A 16,735-nucleotide genomic window follows, 5' to 3' on the forward strand; every position below is an offset into this window, starting at 1 on the left:
TCTAGGAAGCCTCTCTGTCTAAAATAATCTCCAGTCATAAGTCTTTATGAAAGGTAAGTAAAATAATATACTTGGGAAAGCTTGTATGATATAGGCCATGTCAATGGCATGATTATGCTGGCTTCCCATCCTTATGTAAGGTCATGTGCCACGGCCACCAGGATGATGGGGTCTGCCTGACCTTTCCACTTTGATACAAACTAAACAGGCTCTAATATGTGGTATGAGATTTAGTTCTAAGTCTACAAAAACTCCCAGAAACTAACCTTGACTTCCATCCTTGTTCTCAGAGAATTCATTGTCCAGTAGGCAACACAAAACCACAACTGATAGAGGAATAAATAAGCAAAGCTGACTTAGCATGATGTTTCTGTATTCACTGCTGTTTCACTAGTGTCTTTTATCCAGCACCATTTTTGTAGTTATCCTCCTCCTCCTCCTCCTCCTCCTCCTCCTCCTCCTCCTCCTCCTTCTTCTTCTCCTCCTTCTCCTCTTCCTGCTCCTGCTCTTCTTCCTTCTTCCCTCTTCCGTCTTCCTTCTTCCTTCTTCCTCTTCTCCCCCATATATATATATATATATATATATATATATATATACTGTTGCACATCTAAGAATCCACTTGTGTGAACACACATGTAGAGGCTGAAGAACAATGTCTAATGCTGTCCCACAAGTGCTGTCCACCATGGGTTTTGAGACCAAATCCTTCACCAACTTGGAACTTGCCAAGTAGGCTAGGCTGATTGGCCAGAAATCTCCAGGGATCCATCTGTCTCTTTCTTCCCTGTACTGGGATTATAAGCAGACTACTATGCCACCTTATTTAAAACATGGGTTCTAGGGTTCTAATGCTTGCAAGGTAAGCACACCTCACCAGCTCACCCCCATCTGGGTGCTTTTAATGAGTCTTTCAGTTAATCCTGAGTGTGCTGACAATGAAGACTATCACCATCACAGGGGTAAACTAACAACTCAGCAAGAGTGTTCCTCATTCCCTGGCCAGTGTCAGAACTCTGTAACTTTGAGTGCACATGGACGCATGTGTGTGAATATCTTGTTTCCAGTTGATGGCACTGCTTTGCTAGGGGATGTTGTAGAATCCTTAGCTGGCATTTGGTGCTCTGGTGGATGACCCATGAAGATTATATGTCGGCCCTGCTCTCATTATGTGTTCATTAGAAGTTCTCATTACTTCTAATCCTGCTTACAAGTGAGGAGGTGACAAGTCCCAGCTTCTTGCGGCCAGTACCATGAAACTGCTTTCTGCACAGTGTCCCACTGTGATGGGTTATATGCTCTCCAGACGTGAGCCAAAACGAAACCTTCCTCACTTGCTATCCATCTGCCTATCTTCCCTGTACTTACTGAGCTGGCCCAAGGTCTGAGCTAAGTAATAAGATTTTGGCTAAAGAGAATAAAGTAGCTTCTGCCTGTGTTTTCTGCTCAGGAGAGAAAAGATCTAAGATAACACGGAGAAGGCCTTAGGAGGTATGTAGAGGAAGAAGACTGTGAGGCAAGAGGTCCATTTCAAAACTTTACACAAACTAGTGAAAAACAGTTAACAAACAACATTACCAAATTCTACATTCCTAAACTCAACTGAACCCTGAAAAAATGAACACCCAAGGATAGAGAGAAAATGACAGTCAAATAAGGACCCCAAAGTTTGACAGCTATTAGGGCTGACAGAAAATGACAGGAGAGGGAAGAAAAGGGAACAGATACACCCTAGGGTCATTTTTTCAGCTACCTGTTTGGCATCTGATTAGCAATTTTATCCATCACCTTGGCCTTGAATCTTCATTCATTCAGTGCTCCAAAATGAGATCAGTTTTCTCTACATTGCTAAGGCACATGTGGTTTTTTAATGTTCTGGTGTGTATATGAATGTGTGTGTGTGTGTCTGTTGACAGAATATCTGCATGTGCTGCTGGGGAGATTAAGGAACACCCACACTCATTCAGGTAGAGTCCTATGTAGGCACATGTGTACAGAATAGCTGTGTGTGCTGCTGGGGTAATAGAATATGTCTCTGTGTGTTTCTGAATGGGGTAGAGGATGCCTGTGTGTGTGCTGCTGGGTAGAGTGCAGGATGTTTGTATGTGCTACAGGATAGGATAGAAGATGTCAGTGTGTGCTCCAGGGTAGGGTGGAGGATGTCTGTGTGTGGTGCTGGAGGATGGAGGACATTTGTGTGCTTTTGGGGAGGATGGAGGATATCTGTGTGTGCTGCAGAGTAAGGTAGAGGACGCCTGTGTGCTGCTGGGGGGATGGAGGTTGTGTATGTGTGTTGCTGGAGAATGGTGGAGGATGTTGTGTGTGCTGCTGGGGGTAGGTGGGTGGTTGGAATATGTCCGTGTGTGCTGTGAATGGAAGCGCATCCATCCCACTTTCAAGTGGAACCCAGGGGATACATATGTAAGATTGCATAGGCTCATCAGGCAAGCATGCCAATTTTAAAACAAAACAAACATGAAGTTTTAAAGTTGTCTTGAAAATATGTGGCAACCTTTGGGGGTCTCTATCCAGCTTTATTCCTAGGACAAATCTCTACAATAAATGGATGGCCTAAAGGCTCCTATTTCTCTGGCCTTCCTAAAGTTGTCACGTGATTTTCACATATCCCCAGTCTATCTGGGGTCCTATTTCATATTTATTTTAAGTAAGCTGGTCTCCTCTATGGTGAGAGACTTTCTATTAGGGGTATTGGAAGCTTTGTCTCTGTCAATAGAAAGATACTGTCATGGAAAACACTCAGGGGCCATTTCGCCCTGTTCGTCTATTCTGCCTTACCCTAGAGGCTCCTTAATACCCACACTGTGTGGCCTTCATTTCTAGTCTCATTGTTAATTTTTGTCACCCCCTACCAAGGGCTCTACTCTATTCTGACTCCCCTTGGACCTTCTGATATGCAATGTAAACCACATCTTAGAAACACATGATCTCTTTGTTCTGAAATTCTGTAACTAGTCCCAATTATAACTTGTCTTAAGTTCAGATAAGCATAGCAGCTCTAGAAGATGGTACGGGAAAAAAATCTCACCGATAAAATCGTAGTGATGAAATGCTGAAACTAGAATTGGTTATATAAAATTATATTTGAAAGTTTAATAAAATTAGTTTCACCTGTTTCTTTTTACATTTTTAATGTTTTTACTAGGAAACATTAAGTTCCACAAGGCTCTTCATTGTGTTCTGCATTACAGTTCTACTAACTATTGTTTATATTGACAATGAGCTCTTCCTAGGACTTTGGATGCTGCCATGTAAGTAGCCATAGATTCGGGTGATACTAGGCATACTATCAACTGCAGAAATAAAATTCAAAACTTAATCACTTTAGAAGGTAGTGCTGCCAAAAAAAAAAATGGTGCTATTTCATCACACACACACACACACACACACACACACACACACACACACACACACACACACAGCTGTCAACTTTCTGAACTACCCAGTGTTGATAGTCAAGCCTAACACAGAAATAAGCAGTGACCCAGCCAAATTCAAATGGCACTCTCCCAGCCAGACTCATACCTGGGTTGCACTACAATACCTCTGTTTTCCAGCACACTCTTGCTTGGCTCCTAAAGAAAGGCAGTGATTAGCATCATACCCTTAAACTGCCGAAGTTGCCATAAGCCCTGAGACACTGTGCTCTCTGTGGAATTTCCAGTGTCTTCTGAGAGGTTGCTGACTCCAATTAGCTAAAGGTGTCAGAACTAAAGACTGTTTAAATCAAGGTTAATGTCATTTGTTTAAAGTAGAACCTACGGCTTGCATTGATTGGACCCTTTGATTGAACAGAAAAGCCATCTCCTTTAAACAGTGCAATCTAAACTTCCCAAGTTGTCCCAAGGGAAAGAGAATCTACTTATGAAGGGCTACTTCTACTAAGGGCCTTAAGAAAGGCTCTGAAATGTATTTTTCCTTGGGGTGGTGAGTTGATTCACCCAATGCAGTGTAAGCATGATGACTTGAAGCCTTGTATAATGGCATGGCCTCCAAATCAATGCTGGGAAGCTGAAGAAGGAAGATTTAGTCAGTCAGCCTATCCTGATAGCATGTTCTAGCCCAATGAGGGACCCTCTTTTAAAAATAGATGTCACCTGCAGAACAACACTGGAGGAGATTGACTGATGACCTACAAACGTGGACATGAATGTGTCCATGAACACTTGTACACATGCATAGACACATGACAGTATACACAGATACATATGGGTGCACACATATGGGTACCTACACATAGGCATAATACAAACATACATACATACATACATACACACAGACATACATACACACAGACATACATACACACAGACATACATATACACAGACATACGTCTTTGCCTTAAAGGTCTAAATATCAGTAGTTGTTGATTGAAATAAACCACTACTTTCTCTTCAATATTTGAAGAGCATTCTTGTAAACTCAGTGAGTTTGGGAGTACAAAGGAGAACCAAAGCCAATGGTCTAAATGACCAAACCAATAACAAAGCCACCTCCCTTCTCATGCTCAGCCATACATGGGACAGCACACATTAGTTCCTGCTCACATATCTTCTTTGCCTCTCAAATGAATAGAAGGTCCCCAGAATTACAGCATCCAAATTTTCCACACAAGCTGAGGCCACCCTCAGAGACCACTACTGGCTGACCCAGGAAACATATCGTCAACTATTCTCTGATAGAGCACAGCTGCAGCTTCCTAAAACATGACCCTACTAAGCTAATCAATTCTAGGGGTCCCAAGCTGTCCTTCAGTCCAAGCAGGAGGTAAAAGGCTCAAACAATTACATTCCCTGTGATTAAAAACATATTGCATAAATGATGCTGAGAAAATAGAATAAAATATAAACTAAAAATAAATGGTTAAGTCAACTCATCTTTAATGCTTTCCTATGTAACATTTATTTCGTGTAATGGAATACAACTTCCATACTCTGTCTGCAAATTTAACCTTGGCCACAAGTTATGATGTACATTACAATACACTTTTATTATGTTGCACAGTATTGTGGTGTTTTTTTAATCTATTGCCTAGCCCCTAACAGTATGTCTGCGTCAGTGAAGCCCATCTGTCACAACCACAGTGGAGGCATTATTATGTAAATAGTTCTGGGACCTCCTTTTGGGGGAATTTAATATACTGTCCTAATATTCCAGCCAAGAAAAAAAAAAATGTTTATGGGGGAAAAAAACTTTTTTTGTTTAGTTTGTTTCATTTGTAGAAAAGAACAGGTCTACTTGCTAAGGATTTTTTTTAATAGCCCAAATCCCTTTTCTTCTTTCTTTCACAATGTCTTTAAAAGCTAATGTTATGGCTTCTAATAAAATAAAATAAAATACATGAGAGACTTCTTTTAAACACACCAGCTGAAGAATAGGGCATTAATATCAGGCAGCCCCGTGCCTTAGCCATCTTTCTCTATATTACAGTCATATTTCAATAAACTAAGTTTTCTTAGCAGGTGCCATCTTAGATTATTTCTTTATTAGATGGAGTTATAAAATATGCAGAATGGTATGCTGAATTTTTTTGTTATTTATGGCCAGTTTTAAAGCTTTGCCCAAATCCACACGTCTTCTTCCATAGTAGTGCAGAGAAGCACCTGAAAGGAAGCAGACTCTTGTGCTGACAGGGCTGTGAAGCTAGGGAGGAGGGTGAGGACCATAACACGACTGATCTGCAAACAGAAGAAGCCAGATCCTCAGACTTCCTGCAGAGCCTTAATGAACCAAGTTGGAATTTAGGGTCAGTACAAAGAAAGGGGTTAATCCCCTGCTGGTAGCTCGACTACTTGCACACCCAACCCTGATATGAGCCAGAGATCCAAAGTTCACTGACCATAGGCCAAGCAGTGAATACTTTGAGAGAAGCAAGAGATACTAATTGTACAGTGAAGGGCATCTTGAGCAGCAGGCAAAATAAAACCAGGAGATGAAGTCGCCCCATAATCCTCTGAGTGGTTCCCACCAGAGATCCTAGGCATTAAACTGTGCAGACTGAATTATCAAGGAGCACTTCTTAAAGCAAAGAAGGATCCACTAGACCCGAAAAGAGGAATAGGGTTTCTCAGTGACTGCAAAAGTGGGAAGGTGCACACATTTTCCCTGTCCCAGACTCAATGCAAGCCTGAAGGCAGACAGAGCAGAAGAGCTGAGAGGCAAAAGGGCCAACATGAGGGTTTCTCCACTGTGACCACCTGGAGTTAAGACAGTTCTGGAAACCAAGTGGAATGAAAGTGGTTCAATTGGACATCTATCTCATGAGGGACTAAGCAGATTCCTGAAGAACCATCTGAAAATCGTAATCCATGACTGAACCAGAATGAAGCAATTGTAGCCCATGAATGATGAGTTCTCTAAAGCCAACTGGACACTTGCCATAACTGTACTTCCAGCCCAGCCATGAATGAGGTCTAAAGTAAAACTTGGCCCAAAAGAAGATCCTGAGCAAAATTGCTGGCAGCCATAAGAGCGTACTCTTCTGCCTCTAACCTTACCAAAAGTGTATCACACATGGGTGATGAGTCATTCAATGACATGTTCCTTTTGACATCATGTACCTTTCAGTCTTAAGAAGCACCATGGGAGATGACAAAGTGTCCATAATGGCATACTTAGGAAGACTTTATGCCCAATGGCAGACTGCAAGGAGCCGTAGGTAGGAGACGTGAAATGGGATATAGTGGCTCAGAGATGAAGCAACAACAAAATCCACAAGAGGCCACTAAGCAGACAAAAGAAAATGCATGGGAAATACCATCTGAGGAAAAAGAGGCTTATGCCTGTCAGCAAGTGGTGATAGCAAATATGACTCCAGGTTCCTACCAGTGCAAGGATATATAAGCAAGGGGAAACTGAAAAAATACCCAGAAAGATCTCTGGTGCCCAGGTTGGGGATAAGGATGTTGGACTAAGGTCAGGGACCTGGTCTCTGTCTGTGTCCCTGTGGGCTACCATCCAGTATTCCATACTCTGCTGTCCTCCATAAGGACCTAGCTAAGCTCTGGCAGAAAAATGTGTCTGAAGTTCACCTTTCTCCCATGACACCCTTCCAACAAAGTTTTCTTAAGTCAGAGTCATATAAATAGACAGCTCAGAAATGTCCACAAGATTTAACCATGCTGATAACTCAGTGACTGTTTCATCATAGGCTAAGACAAGGATTTCAGAAATATCTTACTTGGTTTATCCATGCACACTGTAGCAACTCAAAACCTGTGGCAGAGGGGAGAAGATATAAGAAGTGGCAATCTTCCTAAAAGGAAGCCATACCCTGGTTTCTCCCCTTCAATAGGAATCAGAGCTCCTCCTTAGGGCAGGTAGAATTATAAATATATGACTTTCCCTTATCCGAGTCAAAGTCTCATCCCACTATTTGTATTGAGTGACCTGAGGACATTTTCATGATCATTCTGAATCTGGTGTCCTTATTAGTGACTAGGATAATGTGGTATACCTGCCAGGATTGTTCTCAGGGAAAAACAAGTGATCCAATTTTACATAGTAAGTTTTCAACAAAAGTTAATCCCACCCCTACCTTGTAGGTCAGCTGATATGAATTTATACTAAATTACACTCAATGTCCTCTGGGAACAGTGAACCCCACACTGACCTACCTCCAGCATTTTCTCAAGTCTGACTCCCTGCTCTTCCAACATTCTCCCACTCCAGTTTGAACAGTTCATTTAAGGGGCAAATAAGTGCCCTTGGCCAAGGGGGACCTTTGGGAAGGCCAATTCAAAGATTAATTACTGATTAAAAACAAAGAGATATTTGAATTTCAATGTATTGGTAGGAGACCCCAAATTGCCAGGAGATCCTCAGTGTTTGTTTTAGATCATATAAAAAAGGAAGAGGAGGAGGAGGAGGAGGAGGGGAGGGGGAGGGGGAGGGGGAGGGGAAGGGGGAGGGGAAGGGGAGGGGGGAGGAGGAGGGGGAGGGGAGGAGGAGGGGAGGAGGAGGAGGAGGAGGAGGAGGAGGGACAAGGAGGAGGAGAAAAGCAAGAAAACATGTCTTTCCCCACCCCAACAGTTGCCCTTCAGAGAGGTTCTTGGCAGATCAGGTAAAAGCAGGGAGTCTATGAGAGGGTGTCTTAGGATTTCTATCACTGTGATGAAATTTCATGACCAAAAAGCAACTTGTGGAAGAAAGGGTTTATTTCATTTACACTTTCATTTTACAGATCATTAACAAAGGCAGTCAAGGCAGGACTTAAACAAGGCAGAACATAAAGATGGGAGCAGATGGAGAGGCCATGAAGGAATGCTGCTTACTGAATTGCTCATTATGGCTTGCTTAGCCTACTTTCTTACAGCACTCGGGACCACCAGCCCAGGATATTATCCCTCACAATGGCTTTGGTGCTCCCCAATCAATCACTGATTAAGAAAATGCCCTACAGGCTTGCCTATAGCCCAATCTCCTGGAGGCATTTTCTCAACTGAGGCTCTCTTCCTCTCAGATGACTTAGCTTTCATCAAGTTGACATAAAGCTAGCCAGCAAAGTATAGCACCTTACAAGGACAATATGTTATGGAATGACGAGGTGGGGCTGGATTATGCTCTTGTGTTGAATAGCTGTCTCCTTCAAAGCAAGGCATTCTCTCCTTGATGGAGGAGAGAGACTCCTAAGACTCATAAGTACATGAAATTTACAAGGCTCAGTATGCTTTGAGAGCCCTTCCCAAGGTTACATAATCAGTAACAAGTGTTGGGGAAAAGAGGCTCTTCTATCATCTGAGCTGGCTTGCTGGCTGCTCAGAGAGCTGCAGAAATGCAGCTATCCTGAGTCATCACCATGCCGGGGAGGGTTTTTCAGTTGATACAGCTGCTCATGAGTCACTCATGCTTCTGTAGATAACCCCAATGAAATCACTGTATCACTAACTTAGACCTGGATTGGCTGATTTCTTTCATCTACCATCAGTGCCCTACCTAGAGTGAATGAATATTTGTTCTCTTCTCCCCAGAAGAATTCACAGAACATCTAGCAGTTTGGACCTGGCAAGCCATAAAAGTATATTACAGAAGCCCCTCTAGAGTGAGGCCCAGCAAGAGGCAATAAGGTCTCTTCTGACAAACCGAGTCTTTATTTCTGGCATATGCTCTCTGCTTAGGGCCTGAGTGCTTTCCTATATTCATCTACCACTTCCACAGAGGTGAGGTGAGACCATGAAAGGTAGTCTATCTTGACCCCTCTGCCCAAGACCTTCATCTCAACACCTTCCTGGATATTAGGCAAGTCAAGGTAGCAAGACAGGGGTAATAAAAATAATGAAAGATCAGCCATCTACAGAAGGAGAGAGAGACTGTTCCAGTGTAACATCTCAAAGAAGAGCTGACCAAGAACATTTCTCCATCTGACTAGCAATTATCAGAGGTTAATTACACTATACACCAGCTGAGAAGCCATGGGGTGTTGGCTGAGGGTGATACCCAAGGACAGTGAATCCTGGAAGGGTCAAGCAGACACTAAGGAAGCTAGGATGGTTGGAACACCAGGCTTTTCCTCCTTCCCAAGTTGGAGGTTACATCTGGAACCCCCAGTCCCACTCTAGAGCAGGCACAAAGATGGGAATCTCTCCATGATCATCTCAAGTCTATGATGTTGAGAAATGTTATCAATCTGAATTCTCTCTACCTAAATCCAGAAAAAATCGGGGGGGGGGGGACAAAATAAAATTGTTTGATTTTCTGCCCAAATCACCAGCGAGCTAGTCCCTAAGATACAGTAGCTAGGATTATGTATAACTCAATGACTATCCCCCAAACTCTGAGTCACTGTTCCCTACTCTTTCCATGGACCTAGAATTACTCAAGTGAAGGTCACAGAAGCAAGCTGTAGCTGGTCATCTGCTCCTGAGCCTGAGTCGTGAGGCCAATCACAAATGTTTCTTCTGGGTGCTCCTGAGGTTGGCCACATCCATTGCTGATTGAGCTGTCTGGGTACCAGTGACAGGTGAGTAAGAGAGGAGTAGTGCTGTGGGAGGGTGTGAGTGGGCAGGCACCCTGTGGATAGAGAGGTTCAGGGAAGAGGCATCTTCATTTGGAAACACCCCACCAGGATGCAGATGTTGAAGCAGCCGGCCAGACAGCAGGCCTGGGAGGCTGCTCTGGCTTGGACCTCAAAATCTACAGCTTTCCCCAGCTCTTTCTTCTCCCTTTCACTCTGCTCTTTTCCCTCCCTGCTATGCACACTGTCCCTGGAACCTCATTTTCTTTCTTTGATGCATTTTCTAAGCCTCTATCCTCAAACTCTTGTACTTTGCTTTTCCTGGCACCCTACAAGTGTGCCCCCTGGCTCTCTGCTATTAGTCCTTTTCTTCCTCCTCTTCTCATATTCTTTATCCATCCTAATGTTGAGTAGCTCATCTGGAAAGAATAGCCAATCTGGCAGACAGTGCCATAGTCTCTCTTGTCCAAAGCCAGGGAATGCAAACACAAGCAAAATGTGCTCGAGAGGAGGAAGAGAAGCTTGTCTAAGTACATGTTCCATTTTCATATTGCCCTCTGCAATAGGAGAATGGAAAAGGAGGGAAGAGAGCTAACCCAATAACAACTGGAATTCAAGTGACTCCCTTCTATTCTAACCCATTTCAAACAGATCCGTTCAAACTGCCTTTTCTCTGCTTAATAACAATACAAGCATGCCTCACTGCTACCACACCACTTCTGATTATTAAAAAGTACGAATGAGTCATGCTTCGTTTAGAACATGGGAGTTTCCTAGTTGATTTTCAGTGTCTAGTTCTGTGGAGAGCATGCACACTTCTCCCACAGTGGAACATTAGCTATGTCTGTATGGGTGTGGACACAGATCTTATTCGGTGTCTGCTTAAGAATATGTATCAAATGAAATGCCTGGAAGATCCTGCTACAAGAAACCTACTCCTTTTGTGATCAGTCATGATCACTCAGGACTTGGGTTACCAACTCAAACTTTACTGAGTCTGGCCAAGAATAGGAATGGACAAATTGGAACTGTCTGTGCTCATGCTAAAGGTAGCTTACTCAATGTATACTCCACCAAAGAGATCAAGACTTCCATTTTGGTATCTGGAAAATATTTTACTGTGGGGTGTGCATGTGCTTGTGAGTGTGCCTGTGCATGTACATGCATGCACATGGGGTGGAGTGTGATTGAGGGAGCACATGTGTATGTAGAGGCTGTCAAAGTCAGGTGGTCTTCCTCACCCAGCCGCCACCATACTTTTTGAAACATGTTCTTTCCCTGAACCTGGGGCTTACCAGTATCACTAAAGAGGATGGAGCATGAGTCCCAGACTTCCTCCATTTCCCTGTTATTGAGATTGTATGTACACATCGCCACACATGGATTGCTTCACATGAATTCTGAGGGATCGAACTCGGGTTCTCAGGCTTGTACAACAATCACTTTACCCACTGAGCCATGTACTCAGCCCTCTCTCTGTGGTAATTTTGTTTCCTAAAATCACAGCCCACATTTCAACCACATGAGCCATTTCCAGGAGATGAATCAAAGCCCGCATTATCATTCCCCTACCACATTTGGGGAATTAAAGAACAGAAAAGGAATTGCTTTTGCTCAAGGTCACACAATGTCTGGAATCAAAACTTTCTTTGTCCCATAATTAGTCTACTGACCAAATTGCCTCTGAAGCACTTTCTTCCTCTCCTGGGCCATCTTTCAGGCTCTGCCAGAAACAAGGACAAGAGATCTAAGACCTTGGGGAGGCCATTATGTTCTCTTTCCAAAATGGTCAGACTTTATGAGCCACCAAACATCCTCAAGAGATGTGCAGAGTGTGGAAAGTCTGGGGTGAAAAGCATCCAAAACATTCTCCATTCTTCTTGGGTTCTCCATAAAGACAAAAACTGTGAACCTCAGCTTACTAAAGAGAATTCAATACTATATTGACATTTCCTGTAAAATCATGGAAAATGTCTCCATCCAAAGCCATGATGGTATCATTTAGATGAGTTCAATGTAAATGAATGAGAAACAGATGGATTGAGTTTCCCTTCAACTCACACGTGCTAGAGAGTTGCAGCTGAGAAAATGCTTATACCCATGCATTTCCAGGGACTGGCTAACTCCAAACAGAGTTGGGTGTTTTGCTGAGTCCCAAACACTGGCTTCTCCTGTCCCTAAAAATAACTAAGCTGTCCAGCTGTTGGATGGAGATTTTTCTCTTTCAGTTTTGTTTCATTTGATTTTTCTCACAAAGCACCAAGGTGATAAATGACTTCAAAACCCGCTAGATGTTCTAGGGGGATCAGCAGCCAGAAAAGTAAAAAGTTAGAAAAGAAACTGTCACAATATCCTATCATTGCCCTCACCAGCCACTCTGTCCCTTGAACCACTCTTGTCATTACTTACTCATCCGTCAATGTCAACCCCAAGATCTATTTCCTCTGAGAACACTTTGGGATTATTTTGGTCCTTGTAGATATATAAATCAATCACAGAAACAATTTTTTGTGTACCTGTTATGAACCTGCAATGTTCTGAGCATCCAGTGAGTATCTAAGACAAGACCCATGCCTTTAGCAAGTTTAAGTTCAAGTTAAGAAGTGTTCACAAACTTGTGAAACAATTAAAAGACAGTAGCAGATAGTGCAGGGTCAAAATGAAGGATACAGGATTAGCTGGCTTTCAGGATTCAGCGAATGTGGTTAGAATTTATAAAAAAAAAAAAAAACACCATTACTGCATTTTGAGGATTGTTTTTGGATCAACAAGGACAGGGTCAGTTTTACGGACGGGAGGTAGAAATTCAGGAATATGAAGTGGTTTTGCTGTTCAAGATCCTACCCATAGCAAGTGGTGGAGCAACCATTTCAGACTAATGGCTTCTAATCCAAGCATATCTTAGACTTCACTGCTTCCAGGAAAGGAATATACAAATCAAGTAGAAGGGGAACCATGCCTTCCAGTAGAGACAACTAGAAAACCCAGGACATCTCTAACCAAATCTGAGGTTGACTTTCACACTCTCTTCTCAGCACTTTGCCAGTGGAGTACACTTATTTGGAATTGCTTCTTTGTTTTCCCTATTTTTAAGGATCTCTGCTAAAGTTTAGGTTTCAGAGCCTAACATGTTTTATCCTTCTTTGTAAACTTAAAAGTCTATCATTGACTAAAAACACGTGTGCGGCAGAACTCTTCAACTACTGTTTCAGCTTTCTACATAAATAATGCCATATTATTGTCCAACACACCAGTGTCTCACCTTCTGGGGAGATTAGCTATTCCCTAAAGAGATATTTTAGGCCCAATGCATGATCGCAATTGTTGGAGAGTGGTCCAGTTATCACTGGTTAATGAGTGGATGTATCCTGTAATAATATCCTGTAATAATAATTCCCACATCTGCAAGCTCTTGTGCTGCTCCAGAATGCTCCACTTAAATCCTTGAGGTCAAACACTGAAAATATTTCATCTTCTAAGACCAGATTCTTCTCCACGGTCTCTCCTGCTTCCTGATGAGTTATAGCTCTTCAAGTCTGACTCAAGTTGACCATCAGTTTTGACATGGAAGCCCTAGAACCTTGTAGATGGTTCATTTAGTGGTTCTTATAAGTAAAAGACATTCTGTGCTCTGGATAATCTAGAAGGAGAAGAGAAGAGAAGAGAAGAGAAGAGAAGAGAAGAGAAGAGAAGAGAAGAGAAGAGAAGAGAAGAGAAGAGAAGAGAAGAGAAAAGAGAATGATTCCTGAGTCTCCTGTGGAATAAACAAGACACAGTCAACATCCCCTTCTGTCTGCCCTGTGGTATCAGTTTATATTACCAATGTCACACTTTCACGTGTGGTATCTCACAATGGCAGGACAGTAGGGTTGTCCTTTCCTGGTCATGGTGCATGTTATGCTGTAGTCCTGAACATATGGAGACATGAACAGCACAATGTATGGCCCCCACATTGTCATGACAGCCTCTCCATTCCCCCAGAGCCTGGTTCCAGGGGTGACTTGGGGTACCTTCACAAACAGGAACCTCAGGACAGAGCAACTGGGGTTCTGTCCTTTGGGTTTGGAAATTAGGTTATCTTCATCCCTCAAAGTGACGTTTAAAGATATAGGAAGAAGTCAGCCAGTAATTAAGTTCCCCACCCAAGGGAGGCATTGGAAACTATACTCAGAATCCCACCTCTCTGCTCTTTCCTCACTATGGCAACCATGAAACTACTGCCATAGCAGGAGAGAGACTCACAGGGAGCATAGATGGCTGCCAGCCCAATTCCTAAGGTTTAGCATCCATCTCGGTTCTCACACTGAGTCGACAGCTCCCACGCACTGTTCCTCGCCAGGGAATGTGCATGGCAGGGACACGAGGCAGACATGTTCCTGGGAAATAAATAACTCATGTGCCAATAGAGTTTGATTCAGTGACTTTCTGGGTATAGTCAAACCTTCCTTGGACTCATGTAGGATACTCCAAGCCTATGTTTCCACTGTCTCTTCAGTAAGTCAGATGTGCATGGCTGTCAGATGATTTCTCGGTTCTTTCCTGGTCCCTCTCATTTTGTCACCTTCTCTAGGGCTCAGAAGGCAAGAGAAAAATGTCAATGAGTCAGAAGTGCCAGGAACTGAACATGTTCCCAACAGTCTCCTCCCAGCAGAGTCTTTAAAAATGTGAACAAAACCATTGAGACTTTCAGGTTTGCTGTAATAGGTAGAGACCTCTTGTCCTCTTAGAGGTTGTTGGGAGTTTCTGTATCTTATTTTTCCAAAGCTAAGAGATGCCTTCTTGGAAAGAAGAAACACAAGATGAACCTACATTTGCAAGTAGGTGAGTGTCTTACGTAGGGTTTTATTGCTGTGAAGAGACACATGACCACAGAAACTCTTATAAAGGAAATCATTTAATTGGGTCTGGCTTTCAGTTCAAAGTTTGGTCCATTATCACTAGGATGGGAAGGATGGCGTTGCTCAGGCAGACGTGGTACTGGAGAGGTAGCTAAGAGCTCTACATCTGGATGCACAGGTAGCAGCAGGAAGAGACAGTGAACCACTAGACCTCACTTCAGCTTCTGAATCCTCAAAGCCTAGCCCCCCAAAAACACACTTCTTCCAGCAAGGCCACACCTCCTAATAGTGCCCTGTCCCATGGGCCTATCTGGGACATTTTTATTCAAACCACCAGTGTAGGCGATATCACCTAATCCAGGAAATATGTGCAGTGCCATTATCATTATTAACAAGCACACTCTTTAAACCAAAACCTGACTTAATTCACTATGAAGCTTCTAATCCCAGTGTTACTCCCTCAACCCCCACAGCTGCAAAAAAAAACAAACAGAATATGTAATATACTACAGAAAAGCCCTGAGGTGACTAACGATTCCAGCCAGTTCTTTCTTCCCAACACCTGCCTTCCAGAATACATTTCTTTGTAGAATAAGAGAGTGTTTTTTAAAGAAAAGAAAGAAAAAAAGAAAGAAATCTCCAGGGAAGATGTTTATTTTGTTTCTACATGAACTTGTTTTAGAAAATATTGACCTAGTGATACTAAGATTGAAAATAGAAAGAAAAAGCAAGAGACAGAAGAAAGAATGAAATAGGGGTGAGTTTTGTTTGTCTCTGAACTTGGCTTCACCTCGTTTGTGCTGCAAACCATGTCACAAAGACAGAAAAGGTCTGGAAGTACAGTGTACACTTAACAAATATTACACCCTGGGCCGGGCACAGCAGCAGATTCCTGTAATCCCAGCTATTACAGAGCTAAGGCAGAAGGATTGAAAGCCGAAGAGCAGCCTAGGCTACACAGTGAGACCCTGTGTCAAAAGTCAAAAATTAGAAATTGACATGTAGGTCAGTGGTCCATCACTTGATTAGCATCCCAAGCCGTGGTTTTAATCCTAAGCAGCGCAGAAAACAGCAATAGTAATACCCATAAAGTGAGTCCATGTGTAACTGCCCCCAGGTCAAGGCAATCATTCCCCAGATCGGGCAGTCTCCAAAAGCTCCTCCCTTCCAGCTTGCAGAGAAAAACCACTGGCAAAGCTTTAAATAGTTTGTAGTTGTGTTAGCTGATTTCATGACACCTTGACACAAGCTAGAGTCATTTGGGAAGAGAGAACCTCAACTGAGAAAATGTTCCCACCAGACTGACCCATAGGGATATCTGGGAATCAATCTCTTGACTGATGATTGATGTGGGAGGGCATAGCTCACTGTGGGCAAAACCACCCTAAGCAGGTGGTCCTAGATGGTATAAGAAAGTAGGCTGAGCCAGCCACGAGGAGCAAGCCATGACGAGCAAGCCAGTAAGCAGCGTTCCTCCTGCGCCTCTACAAAAATTCTCTTCTCCAGTTCCTACCCTGTCTTCTTTTGGTGATCCACTTTTAAGTTATACATAAGATGAAATAAACCCCTTCCTCCTTAAGTGACTTTGGCCATGGTGGCTTTTTTTTTAATCTTTATTAACTTGAGTATTTCTTATTTACATTTCGATTGTTATTCCCTTTCCCGGTTTCCAGGCCAACATCCCCCTAATCCCTCCCACTCCCCTTCTATATGGGTGTTCCTCTCCCCATCCTCCCCCCATTACCGCCCTCCCCCAACAATCACGTTCACTGTGGGTTCAGTCTTGGCAGGACCAAGGGCTTCCCCTTCCACTGGTGCTCTTACTAGAATATTCATTGCTACCTATGAGGTCAGAGTCCAGGGTCAGTCCGTGTATAGTCTTTGGTTAGTGGCTTAGTCCCTGGAAGCTCTGGTTGATTGGCATTGTTG

The sequence above is a fragment of the Rattus rattus genome, chromosome 15 (genome assembly GCF_011064425.1).
Source record: "Rattus rattus isolate New Zealand chromosome 15, Rrattus_CSIRO_v1, whole genome shotgun sequence".
NCBI classification, from domain to species: domain Eukaryota; kingdom Metazoa; phylum Chordata; class Mammalia; order Rodentia; family Muridae; genus Rattus; species Rattus rattus.